We start from the raw sequence: 23,082 nt of genomic DNA, 5'->3' as shown, positions 1-23,082 counted from the left end.
GTTTTTTTTCCATGCTTGAATCAAGGCTGTAATGAGGTCAGGAGCTGAGTGACCCTGGCACAGCCCAAATTGAGAATCAGTCAGCAGGTTATTGCTGAGTAACTACTGCTTGATTGCGCTATTGAACACCCCTTCTGTCACTTTACTGATGATGAAGAGTAGAATGATGCAGTGGTAGTTGGCCTGGTTGGATTTGTCCTGCATCTTTTGTATAGGACACACCTCGAATCTTTTACATTGTCAGATAGATGCCACTGTTGTAGCTGTACTGGAACAGCTTAGCTAGGGGAATGGCAATTTCTGCAGCACAAATCTCCAATACTGTTGCTGGAATATTGTCAGGGCTCAAAGCCTTTGCAGTATCCAATACCTTCAATCATTTCTATATATCGCATGAATCAAAGTGGCTGAAAACTGACATCTGTGATGCTGGGGACCATGATGTGGAGATTCCGGCGTTGGTCTGGGGTAAACACAGTAAGAAGTCTGACAACACCAGGTTTAAGTCCAACTGATTTATTTGATAGTAAGCTCACAAGCTTTCGAAGTTCCCCTCTTTGGGAACCTCGAAAGCTTGTGAGCTTACTATCAAATAAATCGGTTGGACTTAGACCTGGTGTTGTCAGATTTCTTACTATGCTGGGGACCCCCAGAGGAGGCTAAGATGGATCACCCACTTGGCATTTCTGGCTGAAGATTGTTGCAGATGTGTCAGCTTTATCTTTTTCGCTGATTTTCTGGGCTCCTCCATCATTGAGGATAAGGATATTTGTGGTGACTCCTCCTCCAGTGTGTTATTCAATTGTCCACCACAATTCATGGCTGGATTTTGCAGGACTACAGAGCTTAGATCTGATCTGATTTGGTTGTTGAATTGTTTAGTTCTGACAGTTCTTTCATTACACATAATGGTCCGCAGTTTATTGGTAAACCATTTCAGAATAAATGTCAGAAGTGGAATATTGATCACACTACATCTTTTCTTCATTATACCAGACCTAATGGCCTATCTGAACAAATTATTTGCATGGTGAAATTCCTAATTCTTAAATGTAGTCAGACCAAACATTACATCTGAGAGGGGTACTTTCAAGTGCAACTACTTCATTTCTGTCAAATCCCATGTTTGGAAGTTCAGCACATACCAATTTATCTACTTGTAACCATTTCACTCTCACAAGAATCATATAACAACTCGTAAAACTGCAAGAGAAGATGATGAATGTACATGAGAAATATGTGAGTGCTAAATTGCTAACTTTAGAGTTGGTACAGCAACTTTGCATCCAGGATCCCACAATCAGTTGAGGTGACAAGGATTTGTTCAGAATGAAGGTGGTATGAAGTCATTACACACAAAGGTCTAATGGTGAGGTATAACTGAGGACAAATCAGAGCCATTCCAAGTCCTCAATCACCGTGCACTCCAATTGCATTGAGGACTAGATTCAACAAAGAGAATAAGGTGGATTCCCATCTACAGTTGTCGACAGGGCACTCAACTGTGTTCCCTTCATCTCCCATGCCACAACACTCATCCCTCCCCTTTCTCCCAGAACAAGGACAGAGTCCACCTTGTTCTCACATTTCATCCCACCAGCCTTCGCATGCATAATCCTTTGCCATTTTTGCCAACTCGAGTGTGATGTCACTACCAAACACATTTTCCCTTCATTCCCTCTGTCAGCATTCCACGGAGACCGTTCCCTCTGGGATAACTTAGACCACTCCTCCACTATATCCAACATCTCTCCCGATGGTCATGGCACTTTCCCATGCAATTGCCGAAGGTGTAACACTTACCCTTTACCACTTCTATGCTCACCATCCAAGGTTCAAAACATTCATTCCTGGTTAAACAGCATTTCACTTGCACCTCTTTCAATTTGACGTATTGCATTCGCTGCTCCTAGTGTGGCCTCTATATTGGAGAGAGCAAGCATAGATTGGGTGATCACTTTGCTGAGCACCTTCGGTCTGTGCACAATCAAGACCCCGACCTTCTGGCTGCTTGCCATTTTAACACACGATCCTGCTCCCATGCCCACGTGTCTATCCTTGGCCTGCTGCAATGTTCCAGTGAAGCCGAATGGAAACTGGAGGAACAACATCTCATCTTCTGGTTAAGCACATTACAGACTTTAGGTTTCAACAAATTCAATAAAAAATTCTACAACTTCAGATGATTTGCTCTGCCCCACCTTGGCCCCCTTTGTTTGCATTCTATTTTGTTTAATTTTTTATTGTTTTCTACCTATTATTTCTTTATTATCTTTCTCCATTTTTCTTCCCCCTCCACTCTTTCCCCCTACTTCATCCCCCTTCTCTTACCTTTTCTCCCCCCCACTCCCCCTTTTCTACATTCTACCTCTGTCCCATTTCTGCTCCCTCCCCAACATCTCCATCTGTCACAGTATACAGCATCCCTGCTGACTGGCCATTCACACCCTTCATTCTTTCTGTGGACAGCTATTAAGCAGCCTTTTCCTCTGATTCCTGTGGCTATGACTCTTTTTTTATTCCCTCTCCCTGCAGTATAAATATCACCCACTTTCTATGGCTTTTAACTTTGACAAAGGGTCTTCTAGACTCGAAACACCAGCTCTTTTCTTTCCTTACAGATGCTGCCAGAGCTGCTGAGATTTTCCAGTATTTTCTCTTTTGGAGTAAGAATTCCTACCCTGTGTTAGTGCAACGTGTTTTGTGACATGGAAAATTGCTGGGCAAGTCAACAAGGAGGCTTGTGATTAATCTCCCTTGAGTGCCTTAGATAAATTATATCGCAAAAGAATGGATGGCACAGTACTAAGCACTGACTCTAATATTAAGCATATTAGAAATACCAAAAGTATTCTGCAACAAAACCATTTTTTTTAACTGTAAAGGCCAGAAACTAAAGCACTGTATTGATAACCAGCATATCCCTTAAGGCCATATCTAAGTGGTAGCCTCGGAATTAGTGGCAGTACTTTTTGAGAGCACTTTGACCTCAGGCTTTCCATGATCCTTTCTGAAGTTTGGATTCTGCCATCTCTAACTTTCGATGATATGGAATTTCTGTTCTTATGACCTCTGCACGTGCAATCGGATGCAAACACTAAAAAAAAGGTAATGAAGATATTTGAACATAAGAACATAAGAACGAGAAACAGGGGTAGGCCATTTGGCCCCTCGAGCCTGCTCTGCCATGCAATAAGATCATGGCTGATCTTTTTGTGGACTCAGCTCCACTCACCCACCCGCTCACCATAACCCTTACTTCCTTTACTGTTCAAAAATTTATCTATCCTTGCCTTAAAAAAATTCAATGAGGTAGCCTCAATTGCTTCATTGGGCAGGGAATTCCACAGATTCACAACCCTTTGTGTGAATAAGTTCTTCCTCAACTCAGTCCTAAGTTTGCTTATTTTGAGGCCATGACCCTAGTTCTAGTTTCACTGCCAGTGGAAACAACCTCCCTGTTTCTATCTTACCTATTCCCTTCATAATCTTATATGTTTCTATAAGATTACCCCTCATTCGTCTGAATTCAAATGAGTATAGCCCCAGTTTACTCAGTCTCTTCTCATAAGCCAACTCTCTCAACTCCGGAATCAACCTAGTGAATCTCCTCTGCACTCTCTCCAGTGCCAGTATATCCTTTCTCAAGTAAGGAGCCCAAAACTCTTCACAGTAGTCCAGATGTGGCCTCACCAGCACCTTATACAGCTGCAACTTAACCTTGCTGTTTTTAAATTCCATCCCTCTAGCAATGAAAAACAAAATTCTGTCTGCCTTCTTAAATATCTGCTGCACCTGCAAACCAACTTTTTGTGAATCATGCACAAAGACACCCAGGTCCCTCTGTGCAGCAGCACGTTGCAAATTTTTACCATTTAAATAATAGGCAATTTTGCTGTTATTCCTACCAAAAAGAATGACCTCACATTTACCAACATTGTACTCCATCTGCTAAACTCTTGCCCACTCACTTAGACTGTCTTTATCTCTTTGCAGACTTTCAGCATCCTCTGCACACTTTGCTCTGCCACTCATCTTAGTGTCATCTGTGAATTTTGACGCACTACACTTGGTCCCCAACTCCAAATCATCTATGTAAATCGTAAATAATTGAGCTCCCATCACTGATTCCTGAGGCACACCACTAGTCACTGATCGCCAAACAGAAAAACATCCATTGCCCCCACTCTTTGCTTTCTGCTAGTTAACCAATCCTCTATCCGTGCTAATAAATTACCCATAACACTATGCATCTTTATCTTATACAGCAGTCTTTGGTGCAGCACCTTGTAGGGTAGACCATTTAGGAAGGAGGTGAGGAGACATTTCTTCACCTAAAGAGTGGTAAGTCTGTGGATTTCATTACCATAGGGAGTAGTTGATGCCAAAACTTTGAATGCATTCAAGAGGTGGCTGGATATAGTACTTGGGGCATTTGGGATCAAAGGTTATGGGGAAAAAGCAGGATTAGGCTATTGAGTTGAATGATCAGCCATGATCGTAATGAATGGCAGAGCAGGCTCAAAGGACCAAATGGCTTCCTCCTGCTCCTATGTTTGTCACATGCCTCCTGGAAATCCATGTACACCACATCCAGAGGTTCTCCATTGTCTACTGCGCACGTAATGCTCTCAAAGAATTTTATCAAATTAGTCAAACATGACCTGCCCTTCATGAACTCCCCATGCTGTATCTTCCGAATGGGACAATTTAGGCGCAGTTGTAAATGCGCCTAGTTTGGGGGCGTTTAAGAGATTGGTGGATAGGTTTATGGACGATAAGGGATTGGTTTAGATTAGTGGGTCAGTGTTTTTTTTTAAAAAATAGGACTGGTCGGCGCAACATTGTGGGCCGAAGGGCCTGTTCCGCGCTGTAATGTTCTATGTTCTATGTTCTATGTTCTATATCCAGATGTCTTGCTATTTCTTCCTTGATGTTAGATTCAAATATCTCCCCTACTACAGAAGTTAAGCTAACTGGCCTATAGTTACCTGCCTTTTGTCTACCTCCTTTTTTAAATTAATATTTAATGTTAATATTTAGTATTGTGAGGGAAGAGGCCATGTTTATTGACTCCTCAGATGATGACGATTATGTTTCCCAAGCTGCGGGCACCATCCCAGAGTCTAGCGAATTTTGGTAAATTACCACTAGTGCATTTGCTATTTCCCCTGCCATCTCTTTTAGTACCCTGGGATGCATTCCATCAGGGCAAGGAGACTTGTCTACCTTTAGCCCCATTAGCTTACCCAACATTAGTTCTTTCACGATAATGGTAGTTTCTAGGTCCTCACCTGCCATCACCTTCTTGTCATCAATTTTTGGCATGTTATTTGTGTCTTCACTGTGAAGACCAACACAAAATACCTGTTCAATGCCTTAGCCATTTCCTCATATTACATCCTCCTTCTCAACCTCTGAAGGACCATTGTTTACTTTAGCCAGTCTTTTTCGTTTTATCTATTTGTAGAAGCTTTTGCTATCTGTTCTTCTATTCTGAGCTAGTTTACTCTCATAATCCATCTTACTTTTCATTATAGTTTTTTGTGTCTTTCTGTTGACCTTTAAAGATTTCCCAATTCTTTAGTTCCCCATTAATCTTTGTCACTTTGTATGCGTTTCCTTTCAATTTGATATCCTCCTTTATATCCTTAGATATCCATGGCTGATTATCACTTTTTCTACAGTCTTTCCTTATCGCTGGTATTTGAGTGCCATATTCTCCAGCAGCAAATGTTTAGCATACATTTTTCTTCTGCATTGCACGCATTTTGTGAATGCTGTTTGGGAGCAAGGCAGGGTAATTATTGTGTTCACAATATCTGAAAACAACAATCTTGAAATCACACTGTGGGATTATAATGTTCATCTGAAATGTCTTTATTAATATAATAACATTGATATGGTGTACCAGCAGAGGCATTTTTCAATTTACCGCAAATAGGATAAGATCTCTGCGTAAAGACAAAATAGGAAGTGAACTTTTCATCATCTGAGGGGTCAATAAACGTGACCTCTTCCCTCACAATACTAAATATTAACTTTTTCTGTGTACCTTTTGGTACTTACTTCCCAATCAAAAATTCAATTCAAAACAGATACATGCTGACAAGAAAGGCCGTACCTTCCATGTTGTGCTTGATCAAACAAGATCCAAGCTGACAGGATGAGGCATTATACCCCCTCCTGGGCTTGATCTGGGCTTCATCTTAGCCAAAAGGCCCAAATGGCTTTTTTAAAATTCGCTTCAAGTGTAGCCTCAGTATAACCTTATTGAGCAAGACCAAATGCAGAATCAAAAACTGCAATTGATCTTAGCCAAAAGGCTGAGTAGTGATTGATGTTTCAGTTATTTATTCTTCTGGTGGCCTTAGTTTCACTCTTTGTTTTATTTTTCAGTTATAGGGTTTTCAGTTCATCTGACCACATTTTGGACTTGCTTAGCCCTGATTATATTGGAAGGTACAGAGTATTTCCTTAATAGTAAGACATTAGAGAGTATAGATGGACAAAGGGACCTGGGTATTCTTGTCCACAAGACACTGAAAGCTAATATGGCTTAACAAGAGCTCTCCACAGGCGCTGAGCAAAAGTTCATGAATGTTAGCCTTTATTGCAGGAGGATTTACATACAAGAGTAGTGAGGTCTTGCTTCAATTGTGTAGGTTGGTTAAACCACACTGGAGTACTGTGCGCTGGTTTGGTCACCCTTACCTCAGAAAGGATATTATTTCCATCAAGGGAGTGCAAGGAAGGTTCGCCAGGCTTGTTGTGGGGGTGGTGGGACTGCCTTATGAGGAGATTGGACAAGCTATAGTCTCTCGACTTTCAAAGAATGAAGGGTTATCTCATTGAAACCTACAAAATACTTAAAAGAATAAACAGGGTAGACAAAGGTAAAATGTTTCCCTTGGTTGGGGAATCTAGAACCAGGGAGCACAATTTCAAAATGAGGGGGATGTCAGTTAGAACTGAGATGAGGAGAAATCTTCTACTTAGAGGATTGCGAATCTTTGGAATTCTTTATCCCAGGGGGCTGTGGAAGCTCAGTCATTGAGTATTTTTGAAGTAGAAATTGATAGATTTCTGATTAACAGTGATGTATACGGTTATGGGGACTCTGGGTGTAAAAGGCATTGAAGTGTCCAATCAGCCATGATCATATTGAATGGCCCACTCCTGTTCCTATGTTCCCAATGTTTTAGATTATCCTGGTCAGTTCAAGTGTTTCAAAGATCAAGAACTGCTGATATTTTGTTGCATGGACTAAACATATCACAACAGAAACAGGAAATGCTGGAAAATCTCAGCATGTCTGACAACATGTCTAGAGAGGGAATAGAACCAAGATTTTGAGTCTGGATGATACTTTGTCAGAGCTCTCCACAGGTGCCGTCAGACCTCCTGAGATTTTCCAGCATTTTCTCTTTTTGTTTCAGATTCCAGCATCTGCAGTATTTTGCTTTTATCACAATATAACAAATTGCTTAATGAATATTTATCATCTGCTTCCCCCTGGATAGAGTGAGATGAGTTATTGATTTCAGCTCACAGTGAAAGTGGCTCCTTTCTGGTTAATGTGGGAAATTTGCACAACTTGATTTAATTTACTGCTGGAATAAAATGAACCACCTATGGCTAGCTACCATGCAAAATATAGCTTCTTTACTGTTTAGTGTGATACACACATTAAAATCTTTTGTCAATATATGCTTCCAGATATTATTTCTATTGTAAATGCCACTGCCCACATTTACATTGGAGCTAGAAGGTAAAATGTAATTATAAGATTAAATCAAGCTATTCTCATTATAAATCTGGAATTTCTAATGGAAATGTGAATAGCTAAAATTCCTCATTATATCTTCCTGTCCAACACAATTTAACCAAAATTATTTTTTGTACAGAACTTCAAAAAATAACAGTTCAAACTTTAAAAACTTGGGAACTATAATATATTATAGTTAAGGCCAAAATAAGTCAGGCAGATGGACAGGCAAACCTCATGTTATCTATAATACTAAATCTAAAAGAACCAGCAAGGAAGAAAAATAGTCTATGTTTTAATACTGATTCCAGGTTTCACAAAGCTACTGGGTGTCCAAAGCAAAAAGACAAATTGTCTTTACAATACAATTGATTGAATCAGAATTAGAACAGTGCTTTGTTGCACTGTTAAATATAACTCATATTTCCTGTTGATGACCTGAGTCACAGGAGACCATGGAGACTGAACAAACTGTGACGTGAATACATCAAGATTGCCTCTATTTTGCTTTCCGGGTAATTTGAAAAAATAAAACACACTTAATAATTCAAAGTGAGGCCTGATTATGTGTGTGACTTTCTCTAAGTTTGTGTGACCATGATGTTGCAAGACAAACCCACAATGCACACAAAGCGAAATAACCATACATCACCACAAAAATGAGTATTTTCTGTAATGGGCATTTTCTAGGTGACAATATAAGATGGATGTAATGAACAGTGTCAAGAAGATGGCTGGTGAAATAAAAATCTGACAGTTCAAGGTAACAAGAGCTAAATATTGAAGATCAGTTTTAGTTTGACTAGTACATCACTGAATTTGCTGTAGGGTGCTGTCTGCTAACACAATAGAAATTATGAGGAAAGAATGTACTTGGGGAAACGCAATGACTTACTGATCTATTATTTTATTAAATATATCCCCATTGAACCATACTGATGTGACTGTGATCACACCACAGTAGACTTAACATGAATGTTTTTCTTGCAGATGTAGCTGTCAGTAGCTGTAAGGTAATTTTTTTGACAAGGAAACCTGTGATCTGACAATGCTAGAATGTAGAGAATCCTGTAAGTGCTGGGACTATAACATGTGGCAGTTGGATGCAATTAGGAAGTTCTTAAATACATTGCATCATTGGCTAGTTCTAATACTGCAGAAACTCTCAGAAAAATGTTTTAATTTAGAATTATGCTCTCCAATATTACCATGCAAATATGTAACATGCTTGTACTGAATTTCTTTTGTCTGTTTTTGTAATCGAGACAATAATCCATTTAAAACAAAATACAAGATTCAACACCTCAAGGACAGACAATGGGCCTGATTTTACCATTTTCATTCAAAGTGCTGAATTTGGGCACAATTCAGATCCGACTTGGAAGTCTGCTTTCAGGCACCCCACGCGCACTCAGCCTGAAAAAAAAATCGCGGATCTGAATCACACTGTGGGCAGGGCTTATCGCGTCCAAAATGATCGGAGCTCTGAACTGCGCTTGCTCAGTTAGAGAAAAAATTGAAAAGGCGCGCCCATGTCAGATCACTCCTGGGCCGCAGAAAGCGGAGAAAGCAGCCTGGGAGTGAAAAGCCGGAGCGATGGCCGATCGTGAACCCCTGTCCCCTACCCTCAAACCGATCCCCCGCAGAGTGGAGCGGACCTTTCTGCCCTCCCCGTCCCTCCCACCAGAAAAGCACCTGCCCCCCCTCACCAGTGAGCGATTGGACCACCCCTCCCACCCACCAGAAATACATCTCTCACTCGCCTCCCTCTTCCCTCCCCCCCTCCCCCACCTTCCACCTCCCCTCCAACCAGACAACGATCGTTCCCCCACCCCCAGCATACAATGATCGGCCCTTCCCCCCCTCCCCACCAGAGGTACATCTGACCCGCCTCTTCCTGACCCCTCCAACCAGATAACGATCTGCCCCCCTGCCCGACCCTGTGAATGATCTGGCTTCAACCCCTTTCCCCCTGCTCCCCCCACAACCAGAGAATGGTCTGATCCGCCTCCCCCCCCCACCCCCCCCACCACTGATCTGAGTCAGAGAGCCACTGGAAGCTCTGAACTCGCCTCTTCAGCAGCTGGAGCACCCGATTCAGACTCTTATTCAGCAGGTTCATTTCGGTGCGATTCCGGATCAGAGAATGCAGTGGTAAAGGAGGAAATGCTGATAAAGTTGGACGGGCAGTTCATTAATTCAATTTAAATGCATACATATGCGTTTAAATTGCTGTTGCACCTGTTTCAGGTGCGAATTGGATCGCATGGGTCTCGGTAAAGAGGCCATTTGCGTTAATGGTTTCACACTCAACTTTACCACATTTTCTCACCCATTTGGTAAAATAGGCCTAATGACACCTCACGTAAACACATTAAGCAAAATCACACTAAAATTGTCAATTTAGTTCCAATGATTGATATAGTGACTCTGAAAAGCTATGGGCTCTGACCCTGGCAGTTACAACTGTTGCCCTTCAGCGTTCCATCCAGAAGAGATGTTTATGCAGTCACTGAGTTTCACGAGGTTGATGGATGCTGGTACAACGATGAGAGCATTGAGAATCGCTGCCTTCAAGATCCAATATTTAAACAGGAATCACCATCACTCTCCACAACCCGCACCAGGACGGCACAATGGTTAGCACAGCTGCTTTGCAGCTCCAGGGACCCAGGTTCAATTCTGGCCTCAGGTAACTGTTTGTGTGGAGTTTGTGTGTTCTCCCTGTGTCTATGGGTGCTCCAGTTTCCTCCCACAATTGCATGATGTGTGGGTTAGGTTGATTGCCCATGGTAAATTGTCCCATAGTATCAGGGGGACTAGCAGGGTAATTAAATGGGAGAAAGGGGAATAAGGTGGGATTGTTGTCAGTGCATACTTGATAGGCCAAGTGGCCTCCTTCTGCACTGTAGTCTTTCTATGATTTCATAGAGGGTGAGGGAACTCATCCAAATTCTGTTTCAATGAAAAAAAGTTGCTCTTTAGGTGTCCAGATTACCCAGTGTTTCCACTTACATCTTTCTGCAAGGCACTTTAGCTTTCTCAGCACCTGGGTCTCCCATGTTACATCAAACTTCTTTTGAAGCAGCGAACAAGACCTTCTAAACAAAGGAAGCAATCAAACCCTGGTTCTATCCATTATGGTGCCATTGGTGTTGGCAGGGGTCTGGCAGAATTGTTGTTGGAATTTAAGACCCAGGGTTTCCAATCTTACCTTTGCCTTTGCCATTCTGAGAGAATAGGGCATAATTTTCTCTGGGTGAAAACATCTATGGAGCCTCTCATGCCCTGCTCCATCCCTACCTCTGTAATAGAAAGGCATAGCACACTCTGTCTGCCCAGGCTAAGCTGCACATGGTACTTCATTGCCGTGGGATGGGGGGGATGGTAGAAGCCATGCATAACCTGCCTATAACCTTGTGGCTTTCCAATTGCTGAACCAGGCTGTGGGAGGTAGCATTATAAAGCCTACTGTGACCTTATTGGGGCATATGGGGATGAGAATAAAAGGAAGCTGAATTAGGCAGCCAGGAAAGCTCCCTGCAATCTTGCTACACTAGATCTTCAACAATTACAGAATTCTGGACCATTGTTAAAAAGCAGAGTGTAGCATTAACATTTCTCTGCCCCTTTTCTCCATTCCCCAAGGTTAACATTGTGTGTGTGAGTATAAATTGATTATTTTCTCTACATGCTTAAACTGCCTTTTTCACTCATTAGCAACCTCAGAATAGTCTGTTTAATTGTGCTAATATTCTGGCAACTTCTTTCGCGATTGTGGTCATGGTAACCATTTAGAACTGGCTAACAGTCAGTAAGAATAATGACACAATCCATCATGTAGTAATCTGGGTTATCTACCTCTATTCAGTGTTTAGGTATGAAGAACATTAATTAGTCAAGTTTATAGCAGAGCTTCTGTCACAAGTTTTGATTTATTTTTACATCAGAAATGTCTGATATCTAGGAAATCTTCCAAAAACCTCTTTACCAGAAGTTTATTTCTCTTTTCTGGTACACTGTATAATTTGGTAATACAGCAGTAATACAAAGACCCAGGATGATTCTCATTGTTGATGACAGGCTTAACTTCTATCAAAATTCTTCAAGGGTAGATTTTGTCAAGAAAGGTCTGATCTTCCAATACCCTTCCTGCCGAGTTCAATAATCTCTGTACCCTTAATGAATCTGCTTTCCAAAGGTAACTGGAGAGACATCCAAAAAGGGTAACACCCACTGCTACAACCAATATGAGCAGTGTAGTAGAACAGTGGTGAGCTGTTCCCTCACAGCGTCAGAGACCCAGGTTCGATTGCCCGCTTGGGTCACTGTCTGTTTGGAGTTTGCATGTTCTCCCCATGTTCACGTGGGTTTCCTCCCACAGTCCGAAAGATGTGCAGGTTAGGTGCATTGGCCATGCTAAATTCTTCCTCAGTGTAGCCAGACAGTGTGACGATTAGGGGATTTTCACAATAAATTCATTTCAGCGTTAATGTAAGCCTACTTGTGACACGAATAAATAAACTGTATGACAAAGAAGAATTTCATGATTGGAGGATTTATTCAAAAGGATTTTAATTTTCTGAGGTAGTATAATTGTTTGTATCGCTTGGCCACCACATCTGCACACTGTTCCTGCCAATTCAACTTATCATCTGCTTTAGCACTTAGATACTTGTTCCAGTGTATCAATATTCAATGGATTTTCAATAACTATTTCAACACCCACATCATGAATCTTCACAGAAACAATGTCATTAACTGGCTTTTTCCTAAAGCCTATAAGGTTTTTTTCATTTTGTGTATCTGTACAAACTGTAACTGATCAGCATGTGGGACAAAGGCACCTAAAAGATAAATGCCAGGCTATGACCATCCCTGTTGGTGAGGTACTCGAGGTTATCGGTACTGCCTAAACTCCAGGCAATATGAGATCCACAAAGTCAGTGTCTTTCTATTAAAGATGTAACTTTATTTAACAAACAGCTGCCAGGAGACCATCAAAGGGTCAGGACAGCTCTGAGATTGAGCTGCCAGACCTTTCCAATGAAATCTGACTTTTGCAATTCAAAAACAGATCAATTAGAGGTTTTCTTATCAATAATTTGCACCTTTCATTAGCCTAAGATCAATCATCTTCAATATACATAAATTAACAATAACATTGTCATGTGTCTTAGCCAACTGCATCCTACTCTCTGGCATTATGGCATTTTATTAGTTCATAGAATTCAGAAGCTAACTCCTGTCTTGGCTGACCCCGCTTCCTGTGTTGCCTAGTGATGTCAGACACCAGCCCAAAATTCAAATGAAGGTTCTCATGGGTCCCTTTAAAGGTCACTGCCGAATCAGATTAACACCTGACTCCATGTCTGGGCATGCATCCATCTTGTCTGGGTAATGAATAAACTCTATTCATGAAATATAATTTAAGTCCTAGATGTGCTCTCCATCTGAAACTTTACTGATAAATCTTGCATATCCCCAAGGTCTAAATATTCTCTTGGAATATGACTTACCCTAATACCCTTTTACCTTGATGCTTTGCAGCAAATTGTTGTTGGCTAAAATGAACAATATCTCTTAAATAATACATTAGTACATTCAAAATATCAGCATATGTGTCTTAAAATCATCATCACTTGTTTAAATCTTTTACTGTATTCACGTGTGTAAACTATTCTTTTGTTAGCTTATAAGCTTGTTTTAAAAGTCAGATAATGCTGTACTTACTGGTAATTCTGTCAGGGCCTTAATGTCTAATGGTTTAAAAATCTTATTAACCTATTATTTACAATCCCCAACAAGAGGGAGTCTGACCACCTCCTCTTGACATTAAATAGCATTGCCATCATTGAATCCTCCACAATCAACATTCTTGGGGTTAGCATTGACCAAAAATTTAATTTGGCCATCCACATAAATATTGTGGCTAATAGAAAGGGGAGAGGCTGGGAATTCCATATGAGTAAATCACCTGCTGAATTTTCAAAACTTGCCCACCTTCTAAAAGAGTGTCAGGAGAGTGATGGAACACTCTCCAATTGCCTAGATGTGTGCAGCTCCAATAACAGTCAAGAAACTTGACACCATGTAGGACAAAGCAACCTGCTTAGCTGGCATATCATCTGCACCTAAAGCATTCAGTACATCCACTACAATGGCAGTAAGTATATCATCCACAAGGGCACCCCAGCAACTTGCCAAAGTTTATTTGATAGCACCCTCCAAACTTAGAGCAGCAGAATGGTTAGCATTGCTGCCTCACAGCCTGGGCAGTTCGTGCCTTGAGTGACTGTCTGTGTGGAGTTTGCATATTCTCCTTGTGCACGCGTGGGTTTCCGCTGAGTGCTCAGGTTTCCTTCCAAAGTCCAAAGATATGTGGGTTAGGTGGATTGGCCATGGGTAAATGTGTGCAGTTGCAGGGCAAGGGCTGAGGAGAGGGCATGGGTAAAATACTCTGTCAGAGAGTCAGTGCAGACTCGATGAGCTGAATGACTCCTCTGTAGGGATTCTATGAACTCACAATGTCTGCTGCTCAGAGGAAGAAAAACAGCAGATATGTTGGAACACTAATACCAGAAACATCTCTCTGCCCACGCAACATCCTGATTTGAAAACGTATCATTGATTTAATTAGATCCCAAGTCAATTAGGAAAATATGAAACAAAATACAAGTACTTTTTTGATAATAAGTTTATTTACAGAATGCAACATTCCATATTTCTGCTCCCAATTAATTATTATTAATTATGTTAATAAGACAATGTAGTATTATATTACAGCTGTAATGAATGTTAACAGGTAAGAAGTTGGCAAATGGAGAAACAAACTAATATTTGTAAACTATGGCTAACCTAGGCAAAGGCTACTGTAATGTAAAATGCCTTAGTCCTACTGTATATACAGTAGATTAAAAGAATGAAAATACAATTGGCCCCAAGGGTTTTGGATACTGGTTTGACCTGTACCCATGTTCCAAAACTTTCCCTTTATAAGTACTCGAGGTTCTTAATTAAACAATTTTCTTCTTGGTGTTTGTCATTTTAATTAACCATCTTAGTGAAGCCAAATGCAGAGGAACAGCACCTTATCTTCACACTAGGCATTTTACAGGCTTCAAGACTTAACACTGAGTTCAGCAATTTCAGACTATGACCTCTGTTCTCCATTTTGACTTTTTTTCAAAAGTTCCTGCACCCCTCCCCACCCCCCCCACCCCCAACCTCTCCGGGCCACTTTGTAACTTGTTCTTATGTTTTTCTTTCAGAGATCGATCATTCTTTGTGCTATTTACACACTTGTTTTCTGACCTTTATGCCACTACTAACACTTGCTTTAATCTTTAACATCAGCATCACCACTTCCTTTGCCTTGTGTCAATGACATCCTTGTCAAATCTTTCCTTAGCTCCCATTGCTCCCTGACCTATTTTGGTCCATCTCCTCTACCCTGTCTCCTCAACAATATAAAGTCCATCATATTTCTGCATCTCCTCAGTCCTGAAGATGTCATATGGACTCAAAACACTGGGTAGGTTTCTATGACACTTCTCACCGGCGAGATCTTCTGGTCCCTCTGAAGTTGATGTCTGCCATCTGTTCCCCCGTGATGGGATGGGTGAATCATGCAAACTACCACTGACTTCGGCAGGACTGGAAGATCCCGCCAGTGACCAATGGTGAGCTGCCTTATTCATGGAAAAGCCTGCCATGGTGGGGTGCTGGAAAGTTCTGGCTCTTACCTCACTTTCTCCCTCTACAGATGCTGACCGATCTGTCAAGTTTTCCTATCATTTCCTGTTTTTATCATGTCCTTCCACCTGTGTATCTCAACAATGTAACTAACCACTAAGATGTTGTTACTACGCTTTCAGTGGGTCAAAATCCAGGATACTTGACTGAATAGCAAAATGGTGTACCTGCACTACCTGGACTGTAGTGATTCATGAAGACGTCTCATGGAGACAATTATGTGTGAGTAAAAAATTGCTGGCCTTGCTAACCATGTATGAATCCCATGATTAAACTAATAAAAGAGTACTACAGACACCTTTCAATGAAGCATTATATTCTGGGTGCATGTTGTTTTTAAATGCATTCCTTTGGGCTGCTTTGTTGATGTTGTCCATAAAAGGTCATTACCAAGAAAAATATAGGTGCTAAAATAAGAACTGATAGCCACTGAACTCTGATAATAGCACAGTGGTTAGACTGCTACCTCACAACTCCAGGGACCAGGTTCAATTCCCAGCTTGGGTCACGGTCTATGTGGAGTTTGCACATTCTGCCTGGGTTTTTTCTGGGTGCTCTGGGTTCCTCCCACAGTCCAAAAACATGCTGGTTAGGTGCATTGGCCATGGTAAATTCTCCCTCAGTGTACCTGAACAGGTGCCAGAGTGTGGCAACTAGGGGATTTTCATTGCAGTGTTAATGTAAACCTATTTGTGACTCATAAACAAACTTTGCTTTAACATTAAAAGCAAATTACTGCAGGTGCTGGAATCTGAAACCAAAAGAGAAAATACTGGAAAATCTCAGCAGGTTTGGCAGCATCTGTAAATAGAGAAAAGAGCTGATGTTTCGAGTCCAGACGACCCTTTATCAAAGCACCTTTGCTTTGACAACGAGTTGTCTGGAATCGAAACGTCAGCTCTTTTCTCTCCATACGGATGTTGCCAGACCTATTGAGATTTTCCAGTATTTTGCCTTTTGGCTTAATTTTGATCTATACGGTACAAAATATTCTGTTGCAAATATTTTGATTGAAATGTTTGTAGTTCGTATGACAAAGAATTTGAAATCCTTAATCATCAATTCATCAGCTTTAAGAGTATCATCTATTTGACTGCAATAAGGGTTCTCAAAGAGAGCTGAACACTATGGGTTAGCTGAAAGGTCAGCTATTATTAAAGCTGAGTTGTGTTACCCTGATTTATTGGGAACTGTGCTGGATGATCCTTTCAAGCTGTAAGTGCCTGCAATACTAGAATCAGCAGACTGTTTAGAAAACCAGAAATAAAGATGAGTGATCCACCAAAGGAATTTTAATGTTCAAGCTCATTTTTATTAAAAACAGAGACATGTTCTAAACAATTTAAATGCACTTAAGCTGATTTTTGTCAGTATCACCCCGATTTTAGATAGAATTTGGGCTGTGGTGGGACACAATTTTAAGAAAAATATACGTCAACATCGTGCCAGAAATCTGTTTATTCCATTTTCATGATTCTATGATTGATTCTGTGATTCTATTCCATGGTTTTCTGGGTATACCTCAATTTAGACAATTTATCAGTGATGGAGAGAGAAACCAGTGTGAACCTCATTTATATGTTTAATTAATAGGTCAAGTAAAACTGTTAGGACTCTTATACAATTTTAGTGTTAATCAGCATTGCAGTATTTTTTTTATTCATCCATGGGACATGGGCATCGCTGGCTGGTCAACATTTATTTCCCACCCCTATTTGCCCGAGCATAGTTGAGAGTCAACCACATTGCTGTGGCTCTGGAGTCTTTCTTGATTTTCAGAAGGCGTTTGACAAGGTACCTCACAAGAGGTTATTGCAGAAGGTCAGGGGGCATGGAGTTGGGGGTAGGGTGTTAGCGTGGATAGAGGATTGGTTGTCAAATAGGAGGCAGAGAGTGGGGGTTAATGGGTGCTATTCGGATTGGCGGTTGGTGACTAGTGGAGTGCCCCAGGGGTCGGTGCTGGGGCCTCAGCTATTTACCATTTATATAGATGATCTGGAGGAGGGAACCGAGTGTATGGTGTCGAAATTTGCTGATGACACCAAGATTGGAGGAACGGCAAATTGTGCGGAGGGTGTGGAGAGTCTGCAGAAGGATCTAGATAGGCTGGGCGAATGGGCCAGGAACTGGCAAATGGAATTTAATGTTGGCAAGTGCGAGGTGGTCCACTTTGGTCGGAATAATGGTAGGAAGGACTATTACTTACGTGGCGAAAAACTGCAGCAGGCGATGGTGCAGAGGGACCTCGGGGTCCTTGTGCATGAGTCGCAAAAACCCAGCTTGCAGGTGCAGCAGGTGGTCAGGAAGGCAAATGGGATGCTGGCCTTCATCGCGAGGGGGATTGAATATAAAAGTAGGGAGGTCTTGCTGCAGCTGTATATGGCATTGGTGAGGTCGCAGCTGGAGTAATGTGTGCAGTTTTGGTCGCCGCACTTACGCAAGGATATTTTGGCCTTGGAGGGAGTGCAGAGGAGGTTTACTAGGCTGATACCGGCGTTGAGGGGGTTGAGCTATGAGGAGAGGCTGAATAAACTAGGCTTGTACTCGTTAGAGTTTAGAAGAATGAGGGGAGATCTCATTGAGACATATAAGATGATGAATGGGATGGATAGGATAGAGGTGGAGAGACTCTTCCCACTCAGAAAGGACAGTAGGACTAGGGGGCACAGCCTCAAGATAAAGGGGGGGCGGTTTAGAACGGAGTTGAGGAGGAACTTCTTCACTCAAAGGGTGGTGAATCTCTTGAATTCTCTGCCCGTTGAAGTGGTGGAGGCTGCCTTGCTAAATATTTTTAAGATGCAGGTTGATGGGTTTTTGATAAGCGAGGAGATTAAGGGTTATGGGGAAAGGGCGGGAATGTGGAACTGAGCCACGACAGATCAGCCATGATCTTATTGAATGGTGGGGCAGGCTCGAGGGGCTAGATGGCCTACTCCTGCTCCTATTTCTTATGTTCTTATGTTCACATGCAGGCCAGACCAGGTAAGGATGGCAGATTTCCTTCCCTAAAGGACATTAGTGAACCAGATTGGCTTTTCTGACAATCGGCAATGGTCATCAGTAGATTCTTAATTCCAAATATTTTTAATTGAATTCAGATTCCACCGATAGCCATGGCGGGATTCAAACCTAGGTCCCCAGGACATTAGCTGAGTTTCTGGATTAATCCATTCATTCATATTCTGACCTTTCTCTCCATTGCATGATCTCTGAACCACCGCCATTCCTTTTCACAGGCATTACCTGCTTTGTTCAAAAATAGATGGACCATGTCAGAACAAACAACTTATTAATTCTGTAACACATCCTGGGACTACACCTCCACTGCCTATGCATATGCTTGGTGCATCCAAAACAAAATACTGGAGACTGGAGGTTGAAGGATTTGAGTGTTTAAATCCTGGATTCCCATCTGAAATAACTGTCTCTTGACCTACAGCTATCTCCCACAGTAAATCTTGCAATGTTGCTTCAGGGCACATAAAACTTTAAGAAAGGAGGCCAGGTAGGCAGGGGCAACCATACCACAAAGGTTTTCTCATACTTTAGGTGTATAAGGTACGTTTTGTTGTGAAGTTAGATGATAAATTTATTGCAGAAGCTGAATAAGGATGAAATGAACATTAAGAGCATCCTGCGCTAGCAGAGATGCTGGATAGCTGGGACAGGGATATGAAACAATAGCTCACTTTAAGAGTACAAGAAGTGCTGGTATCCCTTTAAGGTGGCATTAAACTCAACTCTTTATATCTTGACAATTCCTGTACTGTAAGAATGCCTGAGGCTCAAGGGAGAAAAAAGGACTCCTCCCTTTTTGTGGGTGGCATGGCGGCACAGTGGTTAGCACTGCTGTCTCACAGCGCCAGGGACCCTGGTTCAATTCTGGCCTCAGGCGACTGTGTGGAGTTTACCTGTTCTCCCCATGTCTGTGTGGGGTTTCGACTGTTCGCTCTGGTTTCCTCCCACAGTTTGAAAGACGTGCTGGTTAGGTGCATTGACTATGCTAAATTCTCCCTCAGTGTGCCCGAACGGTGTGGCAACCAGGGGATTTTCACAGGAACTTCATTGCAGTGTTAAGTCTAGTTGTGACACTAATGTGCGAGTTAAGTGGATTGGCAATGCTAAATTTCCCTTTAGTATCAGGGAGATTAACGGGGTAGCTCAAATCCCCCACAGTAATGCTCAGGGAGGTGAGGGAGAAGGGCTGTCATCATTAGATGGGAAGGTCATTCTCCTCAGGAGGCAGCTGTTTGGGCTTGAGTCACTAGCTGTGCAGTGTCTGGTTATTCGTCCTGTGTCTGTGTGGGTTTCCTCCGGGTGCCCCGGTTTCCTCCCAGATGCTCAACATTTTGAAGAAGTCATCACATCTTTAATGACTCTTTGCAGTGGCATTGTGTCACTGTTAAATGATCAGAAGATGATGGTGCCTCAAGTTACAAATGTCATTACGCAAAAGAAAGCCAGATGTCATCTGGCATAGCAAATGAGTTTAATACTTTCTGTATAAGAGACTCAAGTCAAAATGAGATCGGATTATGACAAAGGACAAAATGCCAAATGATAATGAATGCAATCAATCTGAAAGAATGGTGATGGGCAGAGAAACACTTGGAATAAATACATTTTAATGTGCGAAAGGAGCAATAACTAATGCTGAACAGTGCCTTTCTGGTGACAGGGTTGATGAAATATTAGTGCCCAATGTGAATTAATTGATTGAAATACATTGCCTTGGATGGACAGGATGCCAGAATGCATTCAATTTTTTCAACACCCTCATTTATTCTCAAAATCATATTAAAAAGCACAAACCAATCTGGACACGTAGAATCATTCTTAATGTCAGCACCAGCCTGTTTATTGGCAAGAGTAATTTTATTTATCTAATAAAAATTATAGAAATTAATCAAAGTACTGCATTTGGGCTTGAAAAATCAAGATAGAATTGATGGCAAAGCTACTCAGCTATACCAACTTAACGAGAATTTTGATGGAGTTCTTGATGAAACAGGAAAAAAAGAGTTTTCCTATTAAATTGGAAAGTTGGTAATATCTCGAAAAGTTAGCTTGAGAAGGAAAATTCTGCACATCAATAAAGAAAATAACAGAAAAATAATTTGAAATGGAGTTACTCCGCTGCAATGTATCTGAAATACTTTCTTACTTTGATAGCCATGTTTATGATATATGTCTGTCCCCCCGTGAAATTGCTAGCTAGTACAATATCATTTCCAATGGTTGTTAAGAATTTTCTTTTGTTTGGGTAAATCTAAACAGAATGGCTACAGTTGCAAAAATATAATAATTCTTTGCAAGAGAAATAATTACCTGGAAAAAAAATAAAGGAACTTGCAAAATAATCCAAGCAAAATGAGATAAAAAAGGACTTACATCTTAATTAGGAAGGAGAGCTCACTTCTTTTCATAGCTGCCGAGCCCATAGATAAAATATTACTGAAATAGAACCATCGCAAGTGGATTTGGGCCCTCTTCCCTGATAGATATTTAAGTTCTTTTCCTCTTCTTTCAGGTCATTTTACAAGTTTTTTATTTTTTTCTCAGCAATTTAAAGTCTTTAAAGTTCGAGTCATGAACTGGTTTGTTTTAACACTTTCAGGTTTCCCAACCAATCATAGAGTGTGGGTGTGATGACAACCAGTATTATTTTGAAGGTAGGATCTCGAGTCAATGGGATCATGACAGGGGTCAGAACTGTTGAATTTTACATTGAATCCTGAGATTTCAGCAACTTCAGGAATGGAAATGATACCTGGGAGTCTTGTCACACACCCACCAATCCAACCCCTGGTTCTCTGGGGCTTTTCTGGATGTCCTGTTGTGAAACTGAAGAGAAAAGTGGTTTCCTGAAGGCAGAAGGAAGAAGATGGCCTCTTAAACCAAACAGATATGGATGGAAGCATGGACGTTGCAGAATAAAGGGTAAACAGATGGGATATGCTAACGGAGTGGCATGGTGGCATAGTGGTTAGCACTGCTGCCTCACAGCGCCAGGGACCTGCATTCAATTCCCCTCCTTCCATCCCACTGATCACAGGCAGATTGGCAGCAGACCGCCCTCCCACGATTTCAAGCAGAGTGGCAGTGGACCTACCTTCCCAACACCACAACCACCGATCTCAAGCAGAGAGCCGTCGGACACCCGGCACTTACCTCTTCAGTAACTGGAGCACCTGAATCGGACTTATATGGAGCATATCTGTTTTGCGCCGATTCTGGCTGGTGGTAAAGGGGGAAGTGCCCATCAAGTTGGGCATGCAGCCCATTAAGTCAATTTAAATGCATGCAAATGCCATTGCAGCCATTTTCAGGTCTTGGTAAAGGGGAAACTGGTGCAGAGGCAGGCACGGATTGCACTATTCACCTCACACTCAACTTTACCAAGTTTTTGTGCCCAAAAATGGGTGCAACGCACCGGTAAAATCAGACCCATTGATGTGAATAATACATTGGCATTATTGAGGAATCCCAAAGTTAAGGAAAATTCAATAGCAGCTTATACTTGTGACAGTTACAACAGTGCAAAATCATTTGATTTCATTTGATCTGATTTATTATTGTCATATCTACTGCGATACAGTGAACAGTACTGTTTCTTGTGTGCTATACAGACAAAACATACCGTTCATAGATTACCATAATGGAGAAGAAAAGGAGGGTGCACAATATGGTGTTACATTAATAGCAAAGGTGTAGAGAAAGATCAACTTAATATAAAATAGATCAATTCAAAAGTCTGACATTAGCAGGGAAGAAATTGGTCTTGAGTCGGTTGGTATGTGAACTCAGACCTTTTTCCTGATAGAAGAAGATGGAAGAGAGTGTGGTGGAATCTACCCACAACTTAGTCAGCTAACCACAAGTATATTGAATTGCCTAGAGAAGCCATGTTTTAAAAAATACACAAGAAAAGACACTGATCAAAAATGGCTGCTGCAAGTCATCTGATACCTGATACTGTAAGTTGACCATTTATCTGAGAAGTTTATGTATGAGTTGTACTTTAGACCTGGTGCTTGGGGGTAGGAGATGTCAAGGTTCACGTCAAGCAGTGATTGTCTTGAAGGGAAGGTGTTAAAAATGCGAAGTGTTAGGCTTTGATCTGTGAAGACAAAGGGAACTGCTAACCAGACAGATACTTATCAGACATTCAAAACTCTTTGAGAAGGGCAAAATAACCTCATCTCCTGTTGATTTCTATCATGGAATGCATCAAAGGTTTCTGAGATAAAAAGAACAAAAAATGGATTATTTGGTCTATAGCAAAGGCTGCAAGAGATGCTAATCTACTTCCTTTCTGGAAATAGACAGTTTTAACAAGTGATTCTGCCAAGCTGCAGGAGGAGGAAGTTGGGAAAGACACATAATAGTCACCTGAAAACAGTGCCAGCAGAGAACAGTAGAGATTTCTCTCTCTCTGAAACTAAAAGAATATATTTGACAAAGTGCAGACCTGAATGAAGTTAGCTCCCAGATTCAACAGGAAACTAACAATCTCAAAAGGCCACAACATTGATCAATCTGTGCCTCAAAGAAAAGGA

This window comes from Carcharhinus amblyrhynchos, chromosome 16 (genome assembly GCF_965287045.1).
Source record: "Carcharhinus amblyrhynchos chromosome 16, sCarAmb.v2.hapA, whole genome shotgun sequence".
Classification (NCBI taxonomy): domain Eukaryota; kingdom Metazoa; phylum Chordata; class Chondrichthyes; order Carcharhiniformes; family Carcharhinidae; genus Carcharhinus; species Carcharhinus amblyrhynchos.
Note: the sequence above shows the minus strand (reverse complement) of the source record.